Consider the following 24,203-nt stretch of genomic DNA (forward strand, 5'->3'; position numbering starts at 1 on the left):
CTGTACCTGTAATGCAACCCCTACCAGCCAAAAAAAAAAATCTGATTGGCCAGACAACAGTCACATGTCCAATTAGTTGCATTTTTAACGAAATTTGAACAGATCCAAGGAACATTCGGATTTGTTTGCATTCAAATGTGATCGAATTCGGAAATTCGAATGTCCAAATTTAACGAAATTCGTATGAATATCTGTTCGTAACAAATTGAAATTTACATGTAATGTGATGTTTTAATAATAATTTTGATGGGTTGGGGCACTAGAGGAACAGATGTCATTTTTTTCTCGACTGAATGAACGAAATTCTATCAGTGAATGTGGTTTGGGAAAATCCATTAATTTCTAAAATTGAATGTTAAAGCCAAATAAAATTTCAAATTACATTCGTCAAGTCTTTGATGTTTTTTTTATATGGACGGTTGTGTCAAAATCCACCAGTGCTGGTCTTGTTTATAACACATGATGTTGTTTACAACACAGCCCATAGCAATAAAAGTCTATTTTTATATTATAATAATAAATCATAATAGTACTATGTCCTCATGCCATTTTGTATGGAGATGTGTACAGTTTGTCAAGATTTCTGATATTCTTACTCTGATCTTACTGATGTCTATTGTTGATTGACATTGTATGTCCCTGTATGTTTTTCTTTTAAAACTTAATAAATCCTTATTAATAAATGTAATTAGCTGCTATGCTATGGCAGAGGGACAGCATTCAGCCTGGTGGGCAGACAAAACTGTGGGATCTCAGCCTGCCTATAGAAACGTATTGGTGTGGGCTATGATGCTAGGCCAGCAGGCTGTGGTGAGGCTGCAGGTGAGTCCTCAGTGTGATTACAGCATACTCTCTCCTCCACAAGGGGAATCCTGCAGTGACTGGAGCCAGTGACGTACAAGGAGCTGCCACAAAGGCGCACACCGAACACAGCTCTATAGTGAGGAGGAGAAGCTGCCTGGCCACCACAGTGAGAAACAACTCTTTTGTTTTACACATGAACATGTATGTGTCGATCATTTCAAATATCTGTGTTTGATTGGAAGGCTGTCCCATATATTTAGCATTTTTGGCTATACGATTGTAAAGCACAGCTTCTGAGATGACAAAATGGGGAAAAAAGCTAAATTTAGAAAACTGCCAGAGGGCAGAATGCATAAAATCACTGGGATCCGTTAGCCCAGGCATCGTCAGTGAAAGATGGCTAACAGAACAGAGCGAGGTAGAAGCAAATAAGGAGCCTTTGTTATCTGATGCATGGAGGTGATGGAAGGGATTTGTTCCTGTGCTGACAGGCTGCGATGCTATTTCTGTGATGGGGTGAAGTGAGCGTGGGTGCGAACAGTGTGTTTCTATAGTGAATCAATTAGAACAGCAGTCAAGCGCAGGAGCTGCCATGAGCAAATTCCTTTTGGCATTTTCTTTCTATTTCCTTCACCTCATTTGTCTTGTAAGCCGCGCTTCTTTCTAGCAGGCTCACTTGTGGTGTCATTGGTGATCTGGCTGTCCATAATGTTCCCCGCTGGTAAGTTGTGGCTATGCACAGTGCCAATTCTTCCATGTATTCGGAATCTGGGCTGGGGCAATCGGATACTCCCATTGCTTTTGTAGCAGGATGAAGTGACAGATGGACTTCTCCTATCTCTAGCACAATAATCTACATCATGAAAGAACACAATCTCAAGAATGGGCTTGAGACGCTGCATTAGCAAAGATTTTCTTTCAAATCCCTGCTTTCTGGGCATATCACAAACAGGCTGAATGATATTTCGGATTTTTACTGCTTCTATCTGCGTAATATGTAACATATCATGCAAAGGATAATTAGCTGCTGTATTGATTGCAGCCTGTGCCGTAATTGTGTCAACACGCTTAATATTTCATATCTAGGTCACTGTGCAGTCGCTTCAGTTTCAAAGTCTAACGCACTTCCTAATTCTTCTATGTATTTGCAGTTCATTTTCCGTGGGTGGTATGTCAGTGTTGATAGAAGAGCCAGAAAGAAGGATACAAGGATTTCTTGAAAAGGATTACTTCGCTCTGGAGTACAGCTATCCAAGTCTGTATTCTATAATACAGACACAAAGAACTGGTGAGTTGCAGCAGTGACAGTAGTTTGATAATAATGGCTTATTATATCCAGAAGCTTAAGCATCACGTTTTATATTTACCTACTAGCTCATGTCTACTGAAAGGATTTCCCTTGCAAGCTTTTATATGGCCTGTTTGCGGGCTTGATGATTTTTACGAGCTCTGCTAGCATATTTAGTGGGAAACAGGCGATGGAAATTAATATTGCCATCTACCTACTCCATAGTGTACACTGAGGTACAGTAAACAGCCAGATTTATTGTAATAAGGGTCCATTTTCAATTCAAAGCAAAATATGTTTGGTGAAGAAAATGTTTAGCGAACATATTTACATCATTATTAGGCTTATTTAGTACATTTCCCAATAACTCATAGCAACCAAACATAAATGATCTTCCAGGTATCTGACTTACACATTTCAGACTAAACTGAAAGCTGATTGGTTGCTATAGGTTACTGCAATTTGCACATGTAAGTCCCTCATGGTGTCTTCTGAATAATTCTGCAAATGTATACCTGGCAGTTATTCACTAAGAAACAAAAACTGGGGCACGGTTGCCTTGTGTGTCGGTCTCCCTGGGGCATGACTCTTTGTGCATCGCTTATAGAAATTTCTGGAGCTACATGTATGACAAAGCATGCTCGTTTGTCGGTTTGAGGCACTGCCTTGATTTTTATAAACAAGAGCATAAATCACTTGAGCATGCATGGATTGCCTGCCCATAGCAACCAATGTGGTAAATCTTACCAATGATTCAAGGAATTTAATTGGACAACAACTCCACCTCCGATTCATTTCCTTTACATCAGTTTTTATAAATCAACCATGACATGCTTGGTAAGGGAAGATGAGTCAGTGTAAAGCGCTTATTATAGAGCTGTGAACGATTGGTGAACCATGTGTGATAAAAAGAAATGGATTGGATTGGATTGCAGATGATGTTGGTCGGTTACAACTAGGTTTCCACGTACTTGTGTATCTGTCGGTTGCTTTCACTTTCCCTTTTAGAAACTGAGTGATGCACACTGGCTGATGAATGCTCTGACAAGGTATATTACCAGCACAAATTGAATAAAATAACTGGAAAAAAAATCCCTTTTCAGTAACTGACATCAAGTGTATTTAAATCCAAGAACAAACATGTAATATATTGCAGCTTACCAGTCCTTAAATGTGGTGGCTGCATTAGTTTTCTTTTTTTAGGCTCCCCCCCCCCCCCTTTTTTTTCCCCTAACCCCTACGCTTCTTGGGTAATAATGTAGGGTAATAATTGGGTGATAATGCACGTACCAAATAAATAACATTAATATTTAGGCAGCACAGTCATTTGAAATGCACCACAAAATTGAACCTACGGTATTTTTTTCCTATAAGTAGCTTATGGGAAGCAGTGTAAAGCTGCTTATTCAGTATCCAGTAACCAGGTAGGCAATACCAGGAATGGGCTGCAATAGCAAATATTGGTGCCACCTTCCTGAACGTGCACCACAACAGGGGTTTGTGAATAACAAAGGAGGTTGGACAGTTTTACACAGATCTGTGCAGGTAAAACAGTTCACATATATGTTTTCTGACATACTAGCATGTTTTCTTAAAGGAGAACTATGACATGAGTGATTTCCACTCACCTCATAGTTCTAAGCCGACCTGTGACAATGAGACTGTCACAGGTCGGCTCAGTAGATCGGGAGGTGAGAAAACACATACCGGGTTCCCTCACCTCTCGATCCTGTCACGGCTCTCTGCCGTGACAGGGGGAGGGGCTGGATTCCCCTCTCCCCGCTCCGATCTGCCAGCGCTGACTGGCGGAACGGACGGGGGAGGGGGCGGGTACAGCTGGCTCTGCCTCTAGATAGGCAGAGCCAGCTGTCACTCACGCAGCTGGGCGGATCCCGTCATCTAAGTCGGGATCCGCTCCAGGTGCGGCGTCTCAGTATACCGCGAGCTGTAGCTCGCGGTTTACTGAGCTTAGGGTAACGGGAGGACGCTAGTTTGTGTCCTCCCGTTACCCCAAGGAGAACTATGGGGAAAAACACTGACCCCATAGTTCTCCTTTAAGCCCTCTATTTAAACTACAGGTCAGTGGAGTAAGAGGGGGCTTTCTTTACTAATTCCATGAGTATTTTGTGATGACAGAAAATCAGATATTTTAACTTTTATAAGAAAGCCAAATGCTTGAGTAACTAATCCTTAAAGCCCAACTCCAGACAAAAACGGTCCACAATTAGGTTTTTAAAACAAGACAGTCAGCTCTGGCAGCAATATTTCTCTCTCCCTGGAGCTACCCCCACAATATATCCTTTCCACCACTAGATGCCTCAGTCATTTGGGTTAAATGACACCTAGAGGGTTATTCACAAAGCTGCCGAAGGCAGCCGAGTGAATAACCCAGCCGAAGTGAAGTGAGCCGAACACTGTTCGGCTATTCACTTCTGGCTTGTGAATAGGCTGAAATCAGCTGTACATCGGCTCTGTACTTCGGCTGAGCGGAAGTGCAGAGGGACTTCGACTCAGCCGAGCCATTCGGCATGGCTATTCTGCTCGGTACCTCCTCCGTGGTACAGAGAAGAATAGAAAATAAGAGAAAAGAGTGAAAAAAAAAAAGGTTGAAAAATAATTTTGAAAATGATCAAAAGTAGGAAAAGTAAAAAATAAATAGATATTTTAAAGAAGAAAGAAAAAAGAAAAACAATTGGGCGGAGCTAGCAGTGACAGCTAGCTCCACCCAACGGTTTTCTATTGGCCGGCACCTGCTAGAGTCTTCTATCAGGTCCCGGACAATGAATAACAACTGGGCGGAGCCGGCCGTGACGTTGGTTGTTATTGTTTAATGACAGACTACTGTCCCCAGGTCATTTGGGGGCGCTGATCTGTCATGACAACTGAGCTGGCTGTGCCCAGCTGTTATTTGCGGGGCGAACGGCCGGAGGTTCGGCTGTCACTTTGGCTCAGCTGAGCCGCTTGGCCGCCTTCAACTGCTGTATGGGCTATTGTGAATAGTCCTTACAGCAGCCCTTTGGTTTAACTAACCCAAAGGGTTTCGGCGGCCGAAGAGAGCCGAAGGATCAGCCGAAGCTATGGCTGTATCCTTCGGCTCAAGAGTGAATAACCCCCCTAATGTTATTCAAGCGGGTACACTGATTAGATCCTGTGGGTACAGGACATCCCCTGAGGGGTGTCACAAAGTGCCCTGGATTCACATAAAATGGTGCTGAGAGCTGTTCTGATGTCATCACATCAGCACTCATCTCTGCATCATTGAGGACTGCCCTCTGCCAAAGAAGATCTGATTACCCTGTATGTCATGTCGCCAGCCTGAAGTCCTCTGAAAAAGGGTAAAGTTTGTGGAGGAGGTAATGGATTTGGTGGTAGAGGATGGACTGGATATGGACTTTAAAAATCGGGTGGATATAAGACCAGTTACCCTGCACTAGGAGAGAGAGCAGCAGTCACAGGAAGCAAAGTTTCAGGGCTTGTTCACACCATCTAGTGCATTCAGGGCATGGCTCTGTGCCATGAACAGACAGGATCGTATAAACAAAGGCTCCCCGTGTTCTGGGGTGGGAGGGGGTGTGGTGGTGCCATTAATTCCAATGGCACTGCAGATGCCATGCGTTCCAGTGTGGTGCGATCACACTGAGGCATGACGGTGGTGCCATTCACATGAATGGCACCACCACGTCCCCTCACACCCCAGAACGCGGGGAGCCTTTGTTTATGCGATCCAGTGCGTTCATGGTACGGATCCATGCCTTGATCGCATTGGATGGTGTGAGCAGGCCCTCACACCAGATTACTGTACAGATCTGGACGCATTGGATGGTGTGAACAGGCCCTTACACCGGATTACTGCACAGATCTGGAAGAAATACATAAAGCACACGACTCAAGTAAGAATACACTTACCTTTGCATTTAGACAATAAGTATTTTGCCTGTAATTCAGCTTTAAAGCCTCATAAACACTGGCAATGACACATATGCATTTATATGGTGTATATTGGTTTGTAGGACATTTCTAAATGCATATAAATGCATGCAATGGTTTTAAGTGTTATAATGCATACTGTGCATTTACCTGTGTTTAGGTGTATTCTGATTAACTCTGTGTAAAGAAAATAGAAATACTGTACTTGCAATCAGGAGTGGATTGGAATAGATACTCTGAACTTGTCTAAACGCAAATAAATGCAAGTGAATCCATATACATGGAAGAACATTTAAACGCGGGAGAACATGACCTGAAATGGCCAGAGGAAGTAGCAGCCACAACAGATTATTATTACTATAATAACAGTGTCAACATTTTTCGCAGTGCTTTACAATATAAGGAAGACATTACAGTTACAATACAATTCAAGACAAAATGGTTTGGAGGGCCCTGCCCGTGAGAGCTGACCATCGAAAAGAGAGGGGCAAGTGATACAAAAGGTGGTAGCTGTGTGGGAATGAGTTGTTTGAGAAAGTAATAGTTCAGTGGTTATGTTGAGGTAGAATAGGCTTTCCTGAAGAGATAGGTCTTCAGGGCTAAAAGGCAGTGGTGGACCTAATAACCAAAGGGCCCTGGTGCAAGATTTTATCTTGGGCCCCCATCCCAAGACGGGGGGAGGGGCGCGGGAGCGGATCATACTGGCCCCGGAACCCCCTGCGGTCTCTAATGTTGCAGTAGCCTGCTGGACTTACCTGAGACCCTGCAGAACACAACATAGATCCTGCATAGCCCACCTGAGACTCTCTATGGTGTGCTCTGCAGGGTCCCAGGTGGGCTGGTCGCCGGGGTCCCTTTTCCTGTACCTCCTCCCAACTCATCTTACCTGCTGCTGCTGGGGCCCGGCCTCCTCCACCCCATCCCCCGTCAACTCTGCCATGCCGCCCCTGGTACAGCTGATATCCATGTAAGAGGCCCCCCAGGCTGCCCAGACCCCTCACATGGGTACCAGCTGTACCCCCCCTGATGGCGGTGTTCTGTCAAAAGTTGTGACTACGTTAGAATGTGTGGCCGGTGACGTAAACACACGTTTTAATGTAATCCCGCCCAGTTTTTCGGCGGCGGAATGTGTGACCACCAATAGATCAAGCATTCCAACGCTTTGTCAGCTGTTCCAGGGCAGATCGGCATCGCAGATCGTATGTGCAGGAGAACCGATCTGCCCTGGAACAACTGATCGGTCCTGAAATGTCACTTCTATTCGACTGCGATCTCACATTCCACTGCACTCACAAAGTCGGATAGAAGTGACATTTCAGGACCGATCAGCTGTTCCAGGGCAGATCGTTCTCCTGCACATACCATCTGCGATGCCGATCTGCCCTGGAACAGCTGAGAAAGCGTTGGAATGCTTCACCTATTCCACCGCCAAAAATCTGGCCGAGATTACGTTAAAATGTGTGACCACTTTACCGGTCACACATTCTAACGTAGTCTCAAACTTAAATAGAACAGAGGCCCTGTTTGTAATCATGTAATCAGAGAAATAGATTATAATATGGAACATTACAGTGTAACGTTCCCCATTATAATCCACTTTCCTAATTACATGAAATAACAGCACACAATAACCCCACCCCCACTCGGACTCACCCAGCCAGGATCACATCAGACAGAAGGTGTCTATGTGTGCACTACAGGAGGCGGGGCGTGTGACACACACGCTTCTCCTCTCCCGCCGCCTGTTACTAGGGACGTGGCTGGGAGAGCAGGTGAGGCACAGGACCCACCCCCTTACCGAGAAGCCCGTCGGCAGTGCGGGGCCCTGGTGTTCTAACACCGGGACCCTGCACTGCCCCATATTGCAGGACCGGACCCCACTGAGGCTGTGGGGTGGGGGGGGGGCACAGGAACGGACACCACTGGGCCCCCCCACAGCCTCAGGCCCCGGTGCACCGGCAGTATTTCCGCCCCTGCTAAAAGGTATAGAATATAAGGTATAGGATATATATCCTCAACTCTGTACAAATTGGCCAGCGGCTAAACAGTTTCATAGTATAGTTTGTAAGCCTCTTTATTACAGTACTACACTGCATTATCTTAAACGTTTAGTAAATTGTCAAAACAGACTGCACAAAGATGCTTCAAAACCACAACCTCACATTCCCCAAGCCCCCTCCCATGCCTCTATTTCCAGTTATTCACAAAATATTCAACATATAGACTTCAGGTGTTTAGTAGAAATTGGCTAGGGTCAGGACAGTGTGCATGCACTTAAATCGGCAGCAAATACAAAGAGATAAGGCAAGTTTTATCGTGCAAAAATAATAGATTGTATTATCTGAGTGACAACTGTCACAAATATTGTACACTGGCTGGACAGTTTGTAGACAGTTTCTTTAGGTCCAATATAAGAGGGAGAGATGAGACAGATTTTATACCAAAATATACATTATACTGTATTATTTCAGAGACAATAGCTACAAATATAGTACAGTAGCTGGACAGTATGTAAGCAGATTAGTAAGGCTGCAGTGTAAGAAAGAGCAGAGATAGTCCATAAGGTTCTTCATTTCAAACAGTGTCTGCATCAGCCCTGGACCCTAATAGTTGTCAATCATGAGGTTGAGGCACTGTCTGTCTCAACCTCATGATTGACATGAGATTGAGGCACTGTCTGTGAGTCCTGCCTGAGTAAGGACTATCAATTGTGGTTGAAAAAGAGTCTAGAAAACAGGGCTGAGGGAGGCGGTGCCACCACTGCTCCTTCTCCCATCAGGAAATGCAGCCAAGAGGTTTTTCTGCTGCACCTCCTCATTTTGAGCTTGCATGGTGGCAGTAGATCTGCTATTCTCCTCTTGTATTGGGGATCAAATAGGTTGGACACCCAAGAATGGTTCCTATTTGTAATGCCCTGAATCCTGGAGTCTCTGTGCAGGCATTTTGGTATAAAAGAGTCAATTTACCACAAATTGCCTTCAGCAGAGGACCTCAAGTCTTTGGCGTTATTAAGAAAAACAGAGTCCTCAATTACCTTGCCCCACTAATATACAACTCCCAGGGTTTGGGAGGGCTGAAAGTCGTTTCGGAAGCTTACCCCATTTCTTCTTCCTCCTCACCACCAGAACCCCAACTCTCCTCCTCCTCCTTTGCTTCCTGCTGCCAGTGCCTCACAGGGATGGAGGTAGTAGGCAAAGGATGCTGCTGGCTGCGAGACAATAGCAACTCCTCCACTTTCTTCTCCTACTGTGCCTCCAGTGCCCAGTCTATGACAGGCAGCATGTGCTCCAGGAGGAACACAAGAGTGATTATATTACTAATCCCTGCCTCATCACAGCTTACCATTCTGGTTGCCTCTTCACAGGTGCCAAGATGCTATGTGCATCCTGAATGATAAGCCACTGATGCAGTTTCCAGAGCCTTTGTACCGTACAAGAGTTTCCTTGTACCATACTCACACAGGTACTCATTCATAGCCTGCTGCTGCTGTTGCAGCCTCCGCAGCATGGCCAACGTTAAGGTCCAGTGCTTGGGGGGTGTCGCATATCAGGCAGTTGGCAGGAAGCTTGTGTTGTGCTGCATTTATGCCAGACGAAGACTTGCAAGGTATGACTGCCTAAAATAGCCACAATCTGTTCTGACCTGATGCAGGACTTCCTGGAAGCCAGGATACTAAATCAGGAACTGCTACACCACATGGTTCAGTATACTGTATGTGGTAGTGACATAGAAAGCTGACATGAGGTAGAGACAAGGTTGCAAGTGGGGTGCGCCAGGGTTCTGTCTTGGGGCCAATGCTGTTTACCTTGTTTATTAATGATACTGAAGTTGAAATTAAGATTTACATTTCTACATGTGCAGATGATACACAATTATGCAGACAAATAAAAAATTTAGGTGCTAACAATTGCTGGCAAGATATTCATTAGGAGGGGGTTAGACTGGGAGAATCCATGATATAAAAGGATTTTGGGGTCCTAGTAGACCACAGACTTAGCAATAGTATGCAGTGTCAGGGGCCACTAACAAAGCAAGCAGAATACCCTAATGCATTTAAAATGGTATTTATTTGAGGGACATATTGATACTCTTATCCCTTTACAAAACATTGGTTCAGCCTCATCTTGAGTATTTTGATTCAGTTTTGGTTCCCAATTATTGAAGCATGTTCTAGAATTGAAAAGTGTAAAGCGAAGGGCAACAAAGTTAAAAGGGGCTAGAGGGCCTCAGCTATGAGGAACAATTAGGTAATCTACACGTATTTACCTTAGAGAAGAGGCACCTAAGAAGAGACATGATCACCATCTACAAATTATTCTTTTTTTTTTTTTTTTAGAATATTTCTTTATTGTTTTTCCAATAAATACATACACAGTATACACACAAACATTATTGTTAGGAAACCACCATATAATGTTCCGCTAATATTAAAACCATTCTTCCCTTTAAAGGTCTCCACTAAAGCGCAGCAAAAAAACATAAGTGAACAAAAAACACAAAAGCAACCTAAAACCCTCCCAACTCTAAACCCAAAAAATAAAAAACTAACTCACTCTCCTCTCCCCTCTCCCCCCTCCTACCCCCCAAGTGGCTGTACAGCTGAGCCTCTTATTCTCCATACGCACATAGTAGCACTGTCGAATTTTATCCACGGGTTACATGTCACCAGAAATTGTGAGTACCTATCCTGTGATCGTGCTACTAACTTTTCTACATTTTCTCAAAAAGTTAATTTCTTTAACCGAATCTTTAATTTGCAGAGTATCTTGATACCTCCAATATCTAGCTATTACCGTTCTTGCAGCAAATAAAAAAAATGGGAATAGGCCTTTCTTTTTTATAAATTCTTTATTTCAAGTTTTTAAATTATTTGTTATATAAAACAGGAAAATGTACCCATGTGGACTCGCAGGTCCAGGCACGAAAGGGACATGTACAACAAGACATCGGCAAGAAGTTAGCATATAGGGTACAGATAAACAGAAAAATCTCCGAAGGTGTCAATGGAGCACACATGTAGGGAGGGTGCCCTCTCACGGAAACCCAAGGGTATTGGAAGTAGTCGGGACCACATCTCGACTTGTGTGTGTTACCATAAAAACTGAAAGGTGGGTTCGGTGTAGGAGACCTTGACTATCGCCCAGGGGGGAGTGGATCCTCTGTCGCCTCGCCGTTGAGGGGAGGCTGGCGACAGCAGCAGATTATTGGGAACAAGCCCCTCAGGACCAAGTATCCTACCCTGTGGTAGTGGGAAGACCGTGGTCATGGGGTGTTTCTAGTGTTGCCATATTAGGGGTAGAGAAGGGGATGGGGGTGAAGTACAAACAGGGGGGGGAAACACAGGACACGCAAGGGGAATTGGATAAGGGGCTGAAATGATGGGGGAAGGGTTTCTCAGAGCTAGTCGTCAGTGCCAGAGGTTAGGAATCCATGATCGTGCGGTATTCTGTGGAGGTGGTATAGTCTATCCAGTAGTACCAAGAGGCCGAGAATCTGGAGGAGGTGCCTCGGATGGAACTGGTGAGGTCCTCCATGAGTCTAATGTCGTTTATTTTGGTGAACCAGAGCTTGACCAAGGGCGGGGTCACCTGTTTCCAGAGCAATGGGATGCAAGCCCGGGCAGCGTTCAGTAAGTGGATAAGAACTGATCTAGAGTAACTCTTGGGCGAGAATTGGTTATGATGGAGGAGGAAGAAGGCCGGTTCAAATGGGACGGCGTGATCTGTGAATTTTTGGGTTATCGCTCGGACCTGGGACCAGAATGGGGTCACCAGGGGGCAGGACCAGAAAATGTGGAGCAAGTCCGCGGGGGAGGAGCCGCAGCGCCAGCACACGTTTGGTATATCTCGGAATATCTAGGTATTGGTCCTGTGTCAGCACAGGTTTGTTCGAAGGTGGAGAGTTTGCGCGAGTAGGTTGTAGGAGCTGGAAGGGAGGACAGGAAGTGTGTCAATTGTAGACATCTCCACATTCCCAAGTTCCTAAGGTCAGGATCGGTGGATTGGGCACCAAGCGCCTGCCAAGATGGACTGTTTAAAAAAATGCAAGAACCTGAATTTGCCCTTGGCCTGGAGACGACGAAATAGTCCATCTTTCAAACCTGGGGGGAATCCGGGGTGGCCTATTATAGGTTGCATGGGGGAGGGCTGTATAGACAGTTTCGTCCTAGTGAATGCCCGACTGGTCACCTGCCATGTGGATCCCACCGTTGGGTGTGATCTGACAAACCTAGGGACCGGCCCGTTGCACCATGGCAAGGCCGGCAGGGGAATGTCGGTCGTGGATTGTTCTAGCGCGATCCACGGCTTGATGTCTCCATGGTGGCACCAGTCAACCACTCGGGACAAGTGAGAGGCTATGTAGTAGAGGTGGAAGTCGGGTAAAGCTAACCCACCCGCTGATCTCAGGATCGGTTGTCGTAATCTGGGGATTCTGCCGGCCCAGATGAAATCAGAAACCATTTTCTGCAGGGAACGGAAGAACGTGCGTGGGAGCAGTATCGGGAGGGCTTGGAAGGGGTATAGGAGGCGAGGGAGGATATTTTGCTTGATGATGTTACATCGCCCTGTCCAGGAGAATGTGGAGCGGGACCACCCTTGGAGGTCTGTCCTAACCTTTTGGAGGGAACGTGGGGAAGCAGCCTCATTGATAGGATCTTAGCCGACAACTTGGTGTCCACATTCAGCAAAGAAATCGGACGGTAACTGGGGCAGACCGTGGGATCTTTGTCTGGCTTGGGAATCACCACAATGTTGGCCGATAGCGCTTCCTTGGGCAAAGGTTCACCCTCTTGAATTGAATTCTAGGCCGCCAACATGGGGGTGGTCAGTAGGTCTGAGAAAGTCTTGTAATACAAGAGGGTGAAGCCATCGGGGCCTTGCCAGCGCTGGTGTGTTTAATGGCTGCTTCTAGTTCCACAGAGGAAATAGGGGATTCCAGGGATTCGCGTATCTCGGGAGAGAGGGTGGGCATGGCTGATGCTTCCAAGTATGCCCGAATGCTACGTTGTCGCTTCGTCAGGGCCCAGGCGTCCCGGGGGCCAGGGAGATTGTAGAGGTTGGAGTAGTAGTCCCGGAAGGCGTGACTATATCGTCCGAAAGGTGACACATCCTTACAGAGGTGGACTTTATGACTGGGATGTATGTATGGGATCATTGTTGCCTAAGGGCCTGTGCCAGAGACCGGCTGCACTGGTTGCCATACTCGTAAAAGTGGTGGCGGCACTTGGCTAGTGTCGCTTTCGCTCTATCCATGTAAAGGGATCGTAGGGAGTCACGCAAGGAACGGAGCTGTGTCAGTAGGGATGGGTCCTGGCGTTGTTTGTGACTGATTTTCAGAGTATGGATTTGTGTGAGAAGTGAATGTTGCTGCCCCAGCCATTGTTTTTTGCGGCGGGCCCCTAATTTAATAAGGGTGCCCCTTATGTAAGCTTTATGTGCTTCCCATATGGTGTAGGGCGAACAGTCCGGTGTGGAATTAAGTGTAAAGTAGGAGCGGAGGTCACGTTCAATGTCAGGGGATAGCTCGGGGTCTTGTATGAGCGATTTGTTGAGCCGCCAGTTCCAGCTACGAGGTGCCTGGGGGTCCAACTCCAGTGAGAGGAAGATAGGAGCATGGTCCGAGTAAGTGATGTTACCTATCCCTGTGCGGGATATATCCTCTAAAGGTTACTGTGGTGTACCAGAAAGAAGTCGATACGGGTGTATGTGTCGTGCACGGTCGAGTGGAAGGAATAGTCCCTAGTGTCAGGGTGATGAATGCGCCATACGTCGGAAAGCTGGTGGGCATGGAGGCATTTTTAAAGGCGTCTCAGCGCCGCAAAGGGCAGATGGGAGGACTGGTTAGTGGAGTCAACTAAATGGTCTAAGTGTAGATTGAAGTCTCCCCCGATCACGAGGATACCCTCCCGGAAGTCATCCACCTGCAAGAGAACCCGTTCCATAAAAGTCACCTGGCCTTGGTTGGGGGCATATATATTCACTAAGGTCACCGTGTGACTGCCCACCTTGCCCTTTACCATCAAGAGGTGGCCCTCCTCCCCCGCAGACTCGTCAATGAGCTGCCATGGCAGCGAGTGCTGGATCACTATACTAACTCCCCTCGATTTTTTGTCTGGGGAGAAGCTATGGTACGTTACCGGAAAGTGTCGGTCCCGAAGAGAGGGAGCCCGCCCATCGGCGAAGTGGGTCTCCTGGAGAAAGCCCACCTGTATTTTTTGACTGTGGAGGTCCGCCAGCACCATCCTCCGCTTCTCCGGAACGTTGAGGCCTCTGACATTGAGCGACAGGATCCTGAGGGAAGACATGCTGAGAGATCAAGGGAGGGGGATAGGAAGGTGGGGAAACAGCCCTAGGGTGAAGTACAATGGGAAACAGAACACAGACGTAGACAGGGGTATTAGGTAGAACACAGAATGGGGACAAAACAGAAAGACAGCAGGGCAGAACAGACAGAGAGAAAGGAAGTGAACAACAGACCTCTTGTGTCTGGAGAACTTACTGGTGAACCGGGGGTTCACAGTCCCTGTGCACGTTCGGCACTGCAGGGACTAACTAGTGGGGGAACGAGTCTGATCAAGGCGGGTCAGAGCTCCGCGGGTCCACAGTTGAGGGTGTGGTAAAACCTGAGAAGAGCAGCTCATAGACGAGACCTTTCCCAACTAAGGAGGTCCGGCAGGGAGGATGAGGGGGCCGTGGCTGGAGATCCGGTTCAGAGCTCTGCGGAGCTGGGAGGGTCGGCCGCTCGCCGGTCAGAAGGTGCACTGGATGATGGTCGGGTAGGCTGCCGGGCCCGGCGGGGTTTTGGGGACATCGGTGATTCGTCGGGGAGGTGAGCAAGCCAGTCCGGTAGTCGGATAGGGGGCATCTGTAGTAACTCACATAAGCCTGGGACATCTCCTGGAGAGCGGACAGTAAATTAATCGCCTCCCTTGCGGACATGCAAGCGGATCGGATATCCCCATCTGTAGGAGGCGCCGGCCTGGAGGATCAACGAGAGGAGGGGGCGCAGCAAGGCCCGGCGCCGCAGGGTATTGCGGGAGAGGTCCCGCAGAACCTGTAGGGCCGCTCCGTCGAATTATACCGGTTTTTTCAGCCATGCCTGACGTAGGATGTCTTCCTTCATGGAGGAATAGTATTGGAGCCGGCAGACAACATCTCGTGGCCGGGAGGCTTCTGTAGATGGCGGGCCTAGCGTGCAGTGTACCCTGTCTAGTAAGATGGAGTCCGGGGCCGTGTCGGGGAGTAGTGAGCCGAAAATAGCTTGTACCGTGGAGCAGAAGTCTGCAGGGTTTTTTGCCTCAGGTAGGCCACGAATTCTCACGTTCTGGCGACGGTTCCGGTCCTCAAGATCTTCCATGCGCAGTTGGAGGGCCGCAATAAGTGGTGAGTCCCCCGGATGCGCCAGCTCCAAGGCCTGTACCCTGGTTTCTAGAGCCGTACACGAGGTGGACAAAACGGACACCTCTGTCGAGAACGACTGGATCTCCTGTCGCACCTTACTCAAGTCACGCTGCAGAGCCGCCTCCACTCTGGTGACCAGGGCCGCAAAATCTTCTTTGGTGGGTAAGTAGTTCAGCAAGGCCCGGAACTCCTGCGGGATGTCGTACAGTTGCTCACGGGATGGGTACGAGTCCACGTCCGTGGAGTCCGAATGGTACGTCCGAGGTGAGTGGGCCTCAGAGTGGGGTTCTCTAGTTGTAGGGGATCGAGAATGGGCATTGCCTCGTGGCGTGCACAGGAGACGAGGCTCGGAGGCCATGATGGACTGGTCTCGGCCGCGGGGCCTGTTTCTTGCATCGAGGGGGTTCCCCGCTGTGAAGCTGGCTTGTCCTGTTTACTGCGTTTGGACATCGTTTGTGACCCAGACTGGAGGGGTATAAGTCGGTATAAGTAGTGTAAATTTGATAAAACCCACGGAGCTCACTGCGGTTGCTGCTTACTCCGCCATGAGCAGGACACGCCCCGAATAGGCCTTTCTTGACTTCTTTAGTTGGACCTGTAATAATAGTCAATAGCCCAATCTCAGGTGTAAGACATCCCTGGACCTTAATAAGATGTACTCCTATCTTATAAACCATTTCCCAGAAAGGTTGGATATCTTGGCAGGACCACGATATACTGTATGTAGCATAGTCCCTTTCTCTACTCCACATCCCCAACATCGATCAGATATGCATGGAAATATCTTATGTAGTATGGTGGGATATCTATAGCATCTTGTCAATACCTTAAGGTTCCGTTACTGGACGTAACTTGATATACTTAATTTAAACGTTAACACAACCCCAACCCCAACCCCATTAACATTTCTGAAACAAGCTCAGCTGAACACTACAACAACTGACAATCAAGGTGAATGGAATACTTCAATTGAACATCTAACTTAGCCTACCAAATGCTTAATACTTTACTTATGCAACTCTACTATTCTTAATGTAATTCTATTAATTGTATGTACTACAGTAATTATTATCTAAGCCTGTTTATGTCTGATGTTTTAAGTGATAGCTTTATTTATTTAGATGCCTGCTTCATGTCTTTCTAACCATAAATTTTGCTCAAGCTAATTGCCCTCTGATCTGCACTTTGAATACCCCCCCCCCTTTTCTACAACTTTCCCTTCTCCCCTCTGCAGGCTGATTTTAGCAGGCCACCATCCCAACTAAAGACACTGCAGACTATTGCTCCCACCCGCCGGTAAACTATACCTATATAGAAATCCATCAGCACTTGACTAGTACAAATCAAGTGTCCAGCAGCTGCTATTCATCTAACACTCGCCCTGATCCTCATGCAATCCCACTTTAACCTCTTCCCTACCTCCCTACATTGCACTCCTTTCACACCTACTACTCCTCATTCACTTAACCGTTTTAAACTTCCTCTGCGCAGCCAGGTGGTTGAAGGCACACTCACTATCGGACATTAAACATCTCTGACATAGTAAATATCCAAAATCTGGTTTCTACTCTTTTCTCTTAATATGCGTTCCCTACCATTGCTTCTCACAATTGCGGCTTCTCTTCTTTCACTCTATTTCCTTTACCCCCCCCCCACAGTTTATACATTTCACCTTCTCTCCTACTCTCTCCCTACTACTGCACTCATCATCCCCTGCTCATTCTGAATCCACATGCTAGGGTTACCTCTAAGACACTGCGGCACTGTCCCCAACTCTAAATCCCCCTACATGGCACACTGTCACCCGGAGAAATCTTTGCCACCTCGACCCTTCTCTTCTCTACTCTGCTACTGACTACCTGTATGACAAAATCTCACCCCTGTCCTGCCCTGACCTGCCTACTTCTGTCTACAACAGCTCGCTCTCATCCTCCCTAGACACCTTGGCTCCCCTCAGTACACGCAGACTTCGACCACGTCAATTACAACCATGGCAAGTGTATGTATAAAGTCACTCACACTCCAATAGAATTTCAAGTCAAAAACTATTTATTGACTCAATTGCTATCACATCATATAGCGATGTTTCGGAACAGCAGCGGTTCCTTCTTCAGGCAAACAGAATGTGAAACACCACAATACAACTGCAGATATATATACATGGTGAGAAAGACAGTGGACCAATCACATGAACACGTGTTAACCCCTCCATTGCTTGAAAGACTGTGCATTCCCGCCATTATGATTATATAGCAAAGCATCACATGTAAGACATTACCCAGATCAATCAGGATCATCTGGCCCTTTAAGAGTTCTAAATGTGCTGCCATGACGCCTCTGGCCTTGCTGCAAACTACCACATGTGCTCCCGAGTTAGCTCTGCCCCAAACACTATCCAAGTGTGGAGATGGGTGGGATCTCGAGCTCCATGGAGACTATGTCTCTCGGCCTGCAGCCTGATTGGAGCGAACACTAGTCTGTGTGGCATAAGCGTTGCCTAGCAACCAGGTGAAACACACTATTCTAATACTGAATATCACTCTTGTAAAGACATAAATAGGAGCAGATGCAACGAAATGTCATAAAGGGGAATATAATGTAATAGTTCCATAAGTGATATGTGCAATATAGGCAGACCTTGGAAAAACGGTAAGCATTCATGACTAAATTGGACAAATTATACCATACATGTATCAATCATAAAAAGTCATATTGTGTCCCGTAAGCTTTTCAAAAAAATTGAAAAAATTGAGACGGCAGGGGGAAGAGAAAATAAATGAAAATAAAAGTTAAATGTGCCCAAGCTATCAGAGATCCATGGGCTCCATGTTCATCAAAGCATCATCAGATAAGTACCTTGGAAGGTGAGGAAGTTTACTTCATCTATCAGATAGAAAGCATGTGTAAGAGAGATTTGAATTAAGATCTCGAGGTGTCGTAGTGTCCAACGTGAACATCCAGAAAGCCTATTTGCGCAACAGTTGGAGGTCTCTGTTGCTGTTTTTTTTCTACAACCATGGCAAACTAAAGAAACCAGACATCTAAAAAGACACAGCCGTGCTCTTGAACGACTGTGGCAGAAAAGTAGACTTCTGCGAGACTTCACCCTGTATAAAGCTGCCCTCCTTAAATATAACTCCTTCCTCTGTGCTGCCAAACAGACTTATTTTGTCACTCTCATTAACATGGTGCTAGGTGTCATCCTTGACTCGGACCTCACCTTTCTTCCCCACATCCAATCACTATCCAAATCCAAACATCTCCAAAATCTGCCCCTTCACCAATGAAACCTCAAATCCACTCACTTGTTATCTCTCGTCTTGACTATTGCAACTCCCTCCTCATTGGCTTACCTCTACACAGGCTACCCCCCCTTCGGTCTATCATGAATGCTGCTGCTAGACTCATTCACCTAACCAACCGCTCAGTGTCTGCAAAACCCCTCTGCCAATCCTAGCACTGGCTTCCAATAGCCCAAAGGATCAAATGAAAAATATTAACAACCACTTACAAAGCCATCCACAACTCTGTCCCGAGATGGCATTAATATGATGTTTAAGCTGGGGATAGGCGAACCACTGACCCCGTGAAGGACCACCTTCTGGAATCAATAAAGATAAAGGGTATTTACCGTACTCTGAAATTGCTTGAATAATAGGGGCTGGTTCCATAGCGGTCCATTTTAGAAATCGTGGGCTAATGTACCCTGCTCGGAAAATCTGGATTACTTATTAAAGGGGAAAGAGGTCCCACGTAATCTGATATATTCTATAGCTTTTGTCCTGTCCCAAATTTTCATAGTGTTTTAACTAATGGAGGTAAAGGCCCCTGTTGAGGCCTTTTCTGGGGCTAAATCCATGGAATCGCAGTCAGCACTAAAGGAGTAGCTGCTTGTTTGATAGATATCCACAATTTATTTCCGGTAGAGGAAATGGGAAATTAGAAATATGATATGGGTTAGCACTGCTGCCCAGTAATATAGCTCCATATGGGGAAGACCTGCACTACTGTCCTGTCTATGCATTACTAATATATCGTGTCTTAAACGTGCCGGGGTACATCCCCAAACATATTTAATCATAGCTAACCTCAGGGTCCTTAAATAAGATCTTGGAATTTTCATCGGGATAGTTTGGAATAGATAAATCTTGTCAAAATATCCATTTTAATCAATTCCATCCTATCCACGCATTTTCGGGCCCCAACGAATTAGTCTATGCTGCGTTTCTACCAATAATTGCGAGTAGTTTAATTAAAAAACATCTGATTCTCGTACCGCCACATATACTCAGAGGTATTTAATGCCTCGCTCCCTGCACCTAAACGGGAAGCCAGTCTGAATAGCCTCTCGTTCACATGCTGGGAGTGTAACATCTAACCATTCAGATTTTGATGCGTTTATACGATAATTAGTCGTCCAAACAGCTCTATTTATTTTAAGAATGATAGAAAGCCAATACAGGGATTAGAGATATAGAGAAGCAGGTCATCAGCAAACAAGCTCAGTTTATGTGTCCTATCACCTACCACTATACCCCGTATATATTCCCGTTCATCCTGGTGGCATTACTAGATGCTCCATAGCCAAAATAAACAATATTGGTGACAGTCCTGACGTGTCCCATTATTTATTTTAACTAGTGTTGATAATATACCACTGACCCTAATTTTAACGGTCGGACAGGAATATAATGCAAAAAGAGCACGCCCATTGAATTAAATATAATGTTTTAATTGTGTTATCACGTGCCTTCCGCTGTGGAATAAATCCCACCTGATCTAGATATATCCATGATGTTACATATGAAAAAAGGAGTGCAGCCAATATTTTAGCATAAATCTTAAGGTCAGTATTGATCAATGATATCGGTCGATAGCTCGCACATAGTGCTGGGTCTTTCTGTATCTTAAGAATCAGAGCTATGTGTGCCTCCTGTGACTGCTGAGAAAAGGGGAAGGCTTCAGAGATACTATTATACATATCTTTAAGTATTGGAATAAGATCGCCCATGAATTCGTTATAGAAAAGAGCAGTATATCTGTCGGGGCCAGGACTTTTCCCATTTGGAAGGTCTCCTATTATATCATTTTGCTCCTCAGATGTAAAGGGCAAGTCTAAACCGCTAATTTTTATGGGGTCTAATGCAGGCAAAGTAGTCTTTTCTAAATATTTCCTAAGTTAGGGATACCCCTGGACTTCATCTTTTATTTTTGACGGGTTCTTATTATAAAGTTCAGAATAGTAATGATAGAAACAGCGTTCTATCTCTTCCGTAGTATTCACTACTCCACGCTTAATGCACTGGATCTTAGAGATATACATTCTCACATATCTATATCTAATGGAGCTAGCTAGAAATGTACCCGATTAATTGTCAAATTCATAATATATTCGAGACAAAACATTCTTATATCTCTGGTAAGACAGGTATAGCCACTTATGTAACTCCGCCCACTTCTGTTGCAGTTCTATAAAAATAGGCCCATCTAATTTATCTTTCATGTTTAAGTACTAAAACATAAATTTCCTGTAGCAGATTTCTTATAAAGGATTCCCTTTGCTTCTTCAACCATGATCCATGTGCGACAAGTATCCCACGTAAAACGCATTTCAAAGCTTCCCATTTAAGAGGCAATTTCGTATAATCTTTAGTATGATCATTCAAAAAATTCTTGATCCCCTTAGAGATGTCCAACCTCACCTGGGGATCAGATAATAGGTTCTCATTCAAATGCCATGATGAACAAGATTTGCTAGTAGATGGGAGATGAATCGTAAAAACAAATTGGGAAATGATCCGACCAGATCTGTGTACCTATTGATGCACATGGACTCCAGCTGAGCAAGCTATTGGACGTCAAGAAAAAAATCTATTCTACTATATGCCTAATACCCTCCAGAGATCAATCAGCTGAAGTCGATTTAGCCTCCTCTTTAATCTATTAATTTGTGTAAAGGACATATGCAGTTCCGTTAGGGGTGTCTAATAATGGATCTAGTGTTATATTGATATCTCCCCCTATAACTGTAACCCCTTCCATAAAATTTTCCAGTTGGTCCAATGTTGTAGTAAGCATTGCTGATTGATCCTGGTTTGGTGCATATATATTAGCCAATGTAAAAACATTTTTGTATTTAATCTACATTTTATAAAGATATATCTTCCTTCGTTATCTGCCAGCTCCTGAACCAGAGAAAAAGGAACAGATGCATGGATCCCTATTGCTACTCCTCTAGATTTACTTTGGGGCCAATTACTAGTGAACCAAGAGGAATAATACCTAGTTGATAAAGATCTGGCCCCCTTTTGTCAAAAATGTGTTTCCTGCAGGAACACGATTGGACTCCTTGTTTATGCAAATCGTATAATATCGGTGTTTTCTTCTGAGGGACATTCATGCCCCGAACATTAAGGGAACTAAACTTAATATTTGACATTACTAAAAAGTTTAGTTAAAGCAGTATGACATGATCTTCGTGAAGCCAGTTCTATCCGGCCACCCCTGGAGAAGGAGAGGGGGAGAGAAGGGGAAAGAAGGAGAGAGAACAAAAAAACTCCTCACAAATAGCCTCTTTTCCCCCCAACACCCACCCTACTAATTCCCATATCTCTATTACTGCCCGACCCATAGAGGATTGTGGGGGATCTTTGACACCCACCCCTTCCCCTATTGCATGACATGAGTCTTCCAGACTCATACCTATTGGGGGGAGTAATCTACCATTCCCTCCGGGATGATCCCGCCCTTGTGCTAATCCTAAAATCCTCAGTGCTGCTTGAGGTAAGTCTTCTGGGGGTACAGAGTGGGTTAATAGAGGGATAACTAGCAACGAGAGAACTGAGAGTGATGGGAAGAGAGAATATTTCATTCATAGCCCTACTTACAGTGCTTTAAGTGCCCCTTCTAACCATTAACAAAATAAACATCCTTCTTATGCCCATATTATCGATAATTGTGCTTTAGTGACATCCTCAAACCGTGTCTAATCCCTACTTATGAGTGTTTTATTCCTTCTGGTGTTTGCAGTATACAGTGAGGAAAAAAATAATTTGAACACCTGCAGATTTTGTAAGTTTACAAAGAATTGAAAGGTTTATAATTTTTATCATAGGTGTATTTTAAATGATAGAGACAGAGGGGGTGATATTGGGGTCAAGATTGTAGACCTGCACAAGGCTGGAATGGGCTACAAGACTATCAGCAAGAAACTAGGTGAGAAGGAAACAACTGTTGGAGCAATTATTCGCAAATAAAAGGATTTCTAAATAACCATCAATTGCCCTCGGTCTGGAGCTCCATGCAAGATTTTGCCTCATGGGGTAAAGATGATCATGAGAAAAGTGAGGGATCAGCCCAGAACTACACGGGAGGAGCTTGTGAATGATCTCAAGGCAGTTGGGACCACAGTCACCAAGCAAACCATTGGTAACACAATACACCACCATGTATTGGGATCCTGCAGTGCCCGAAAGGTCCCCCTCCTTAAGAAAGCCTGTGTGAAAGCCTGCCTCAAGAAAGCCTGTCTGAAGTTTGCCAATGAACATCTAAATGATTCAGAGAAGGATTGGGAGAAAGTGCTGCGCTCAGATGAGACCAAAATTGAGCTCTTTGACATTAACTCAACTCGCCGTGTTTGAAGGAAGAAAAATGCTGACTATGACCCTAAGAACACCATCCCTGCAGTCAAGCACGGAGGTGGAAACATTATGCTTTGGGGCTGTTTCTCTGCTAAAGGTACAGGCCGACTTTGCCGCATTGAGGGGCCAATGGATGGGGCCATGTATTGTAAAATCTTAGATGAGAACCTCCTTCCCTCAGCCAGAACACTGAAGATGGGTCGTGGATGGGTCTTTCAGCATGAATGACCCAAAACATACTGCCAAGGCAACAAACAGTGGCTCAAGAAGAAGCACATTAAGGTCATAGAGTGGCCTAGCCAGTCTCCAGACCTTAATCCTATAGAAAATGTATGGAGGGAGTTGCCAAGTGATAGCCAAGAAACCTTAAGGATTTATAGAAGATCTGTAAAGAAGAGTGGACCAAAATCCCTCCTGAGATGTGTGCAAACCTGGTAACCAACTACAAGAAACGTCTTACCTCTGTGATTCCCAAAAAGGGTTTCACCACCAAGTACTAAGTCATGTTTTGCTAGGGGATCAAATACTTATTTTACTCACTGAACTGCGACTCAATTTATAACATTTGTATCATGCAGGTTTTTTTTTTTGGTTCATATTCTGTCTCTATCATTTAAAATTTACCTATGGTAAAAATGATAGACCTTTCATTTCTTTGTAAGTGGGCAAATATACAAAATCTGCAGAGGATCAATAATCATTGTCTACACTGTATATCTCCAGCTTAAACTACCGTATTTTGCGGTCTATAAGACGCTCCGGACGATAGGACGCATGGCTTCTGTGACAGAAATTCTATGACAGAAATTCTGTCACAGAAGCTGCAGTTAGTGACTGCTGAGACAGGTGGCGCTGTCTCAGTAATCACACAGAGCAGACGAAGAACGACATTCTTCGTCTGCTCAATAGGCTCTATGGTGAGCTCCTATGGGGGACCGTGACGGGTCACGGTCCCCCAGAGGAACGGGAGACCCAGAAAACCACGGCGGGGGGCGGACACGATCGCCGATGCCGCCGCCGCTCGATTTAATACAAGGGATCTAATTAGATCCCTTGTATTAAACGAACAGCGGCTCCCACTGTACATTCAGCTCTGCTTGTCAGGAGCAGGGCTGAATGTACAAAAAGAAACTACTCGCCCGG

General features: G+C 45.4%; 1 protein-coding gene across 5 annotated transcripts in view; it reads left to right on the top strand.

Annotated features, from left to right (window-relative positions):
• The first annotated feature begins 712 nt into the window (after window positions 1-712).
• Window positions 713-24,203, top strand: part of GNG4 (G protein subunit gamma 4) — a 56,990-nt gene continuing 33,499 nt past the window's right edge. The window contains exons 1-2 of one of the 5 annotated variants that reach the window (XM_018557703.1): window positions 713-822; window positions 1,956-2,092. The gene's annotated coding sequence lies outside the window, so the exon portion shown is untranslated. The other 4 variants (XM_018557698.1, XM_018557702.1, XM_018557704.1 and 1 more) reach the window with 4 other exon arrangements.

The sequence above is a fragment of the Nanorana parkeri genome, unplaced genomic scaffold (genome assembly GCF_000935625.1).
Source record: "Nanorana parkeri isolate BGI_ZX_2015 unplaced genomic scaffold, ASM93562v1 scaffold296, whole genome shotgun sequence".
Taxonomy (NCBI): domain Eukaryota; kingdom Metazoa; phylum Chordata; class Amphibia; order Anura; family Dicroglossidae; genus Nanorana; species Nanorana parkeri.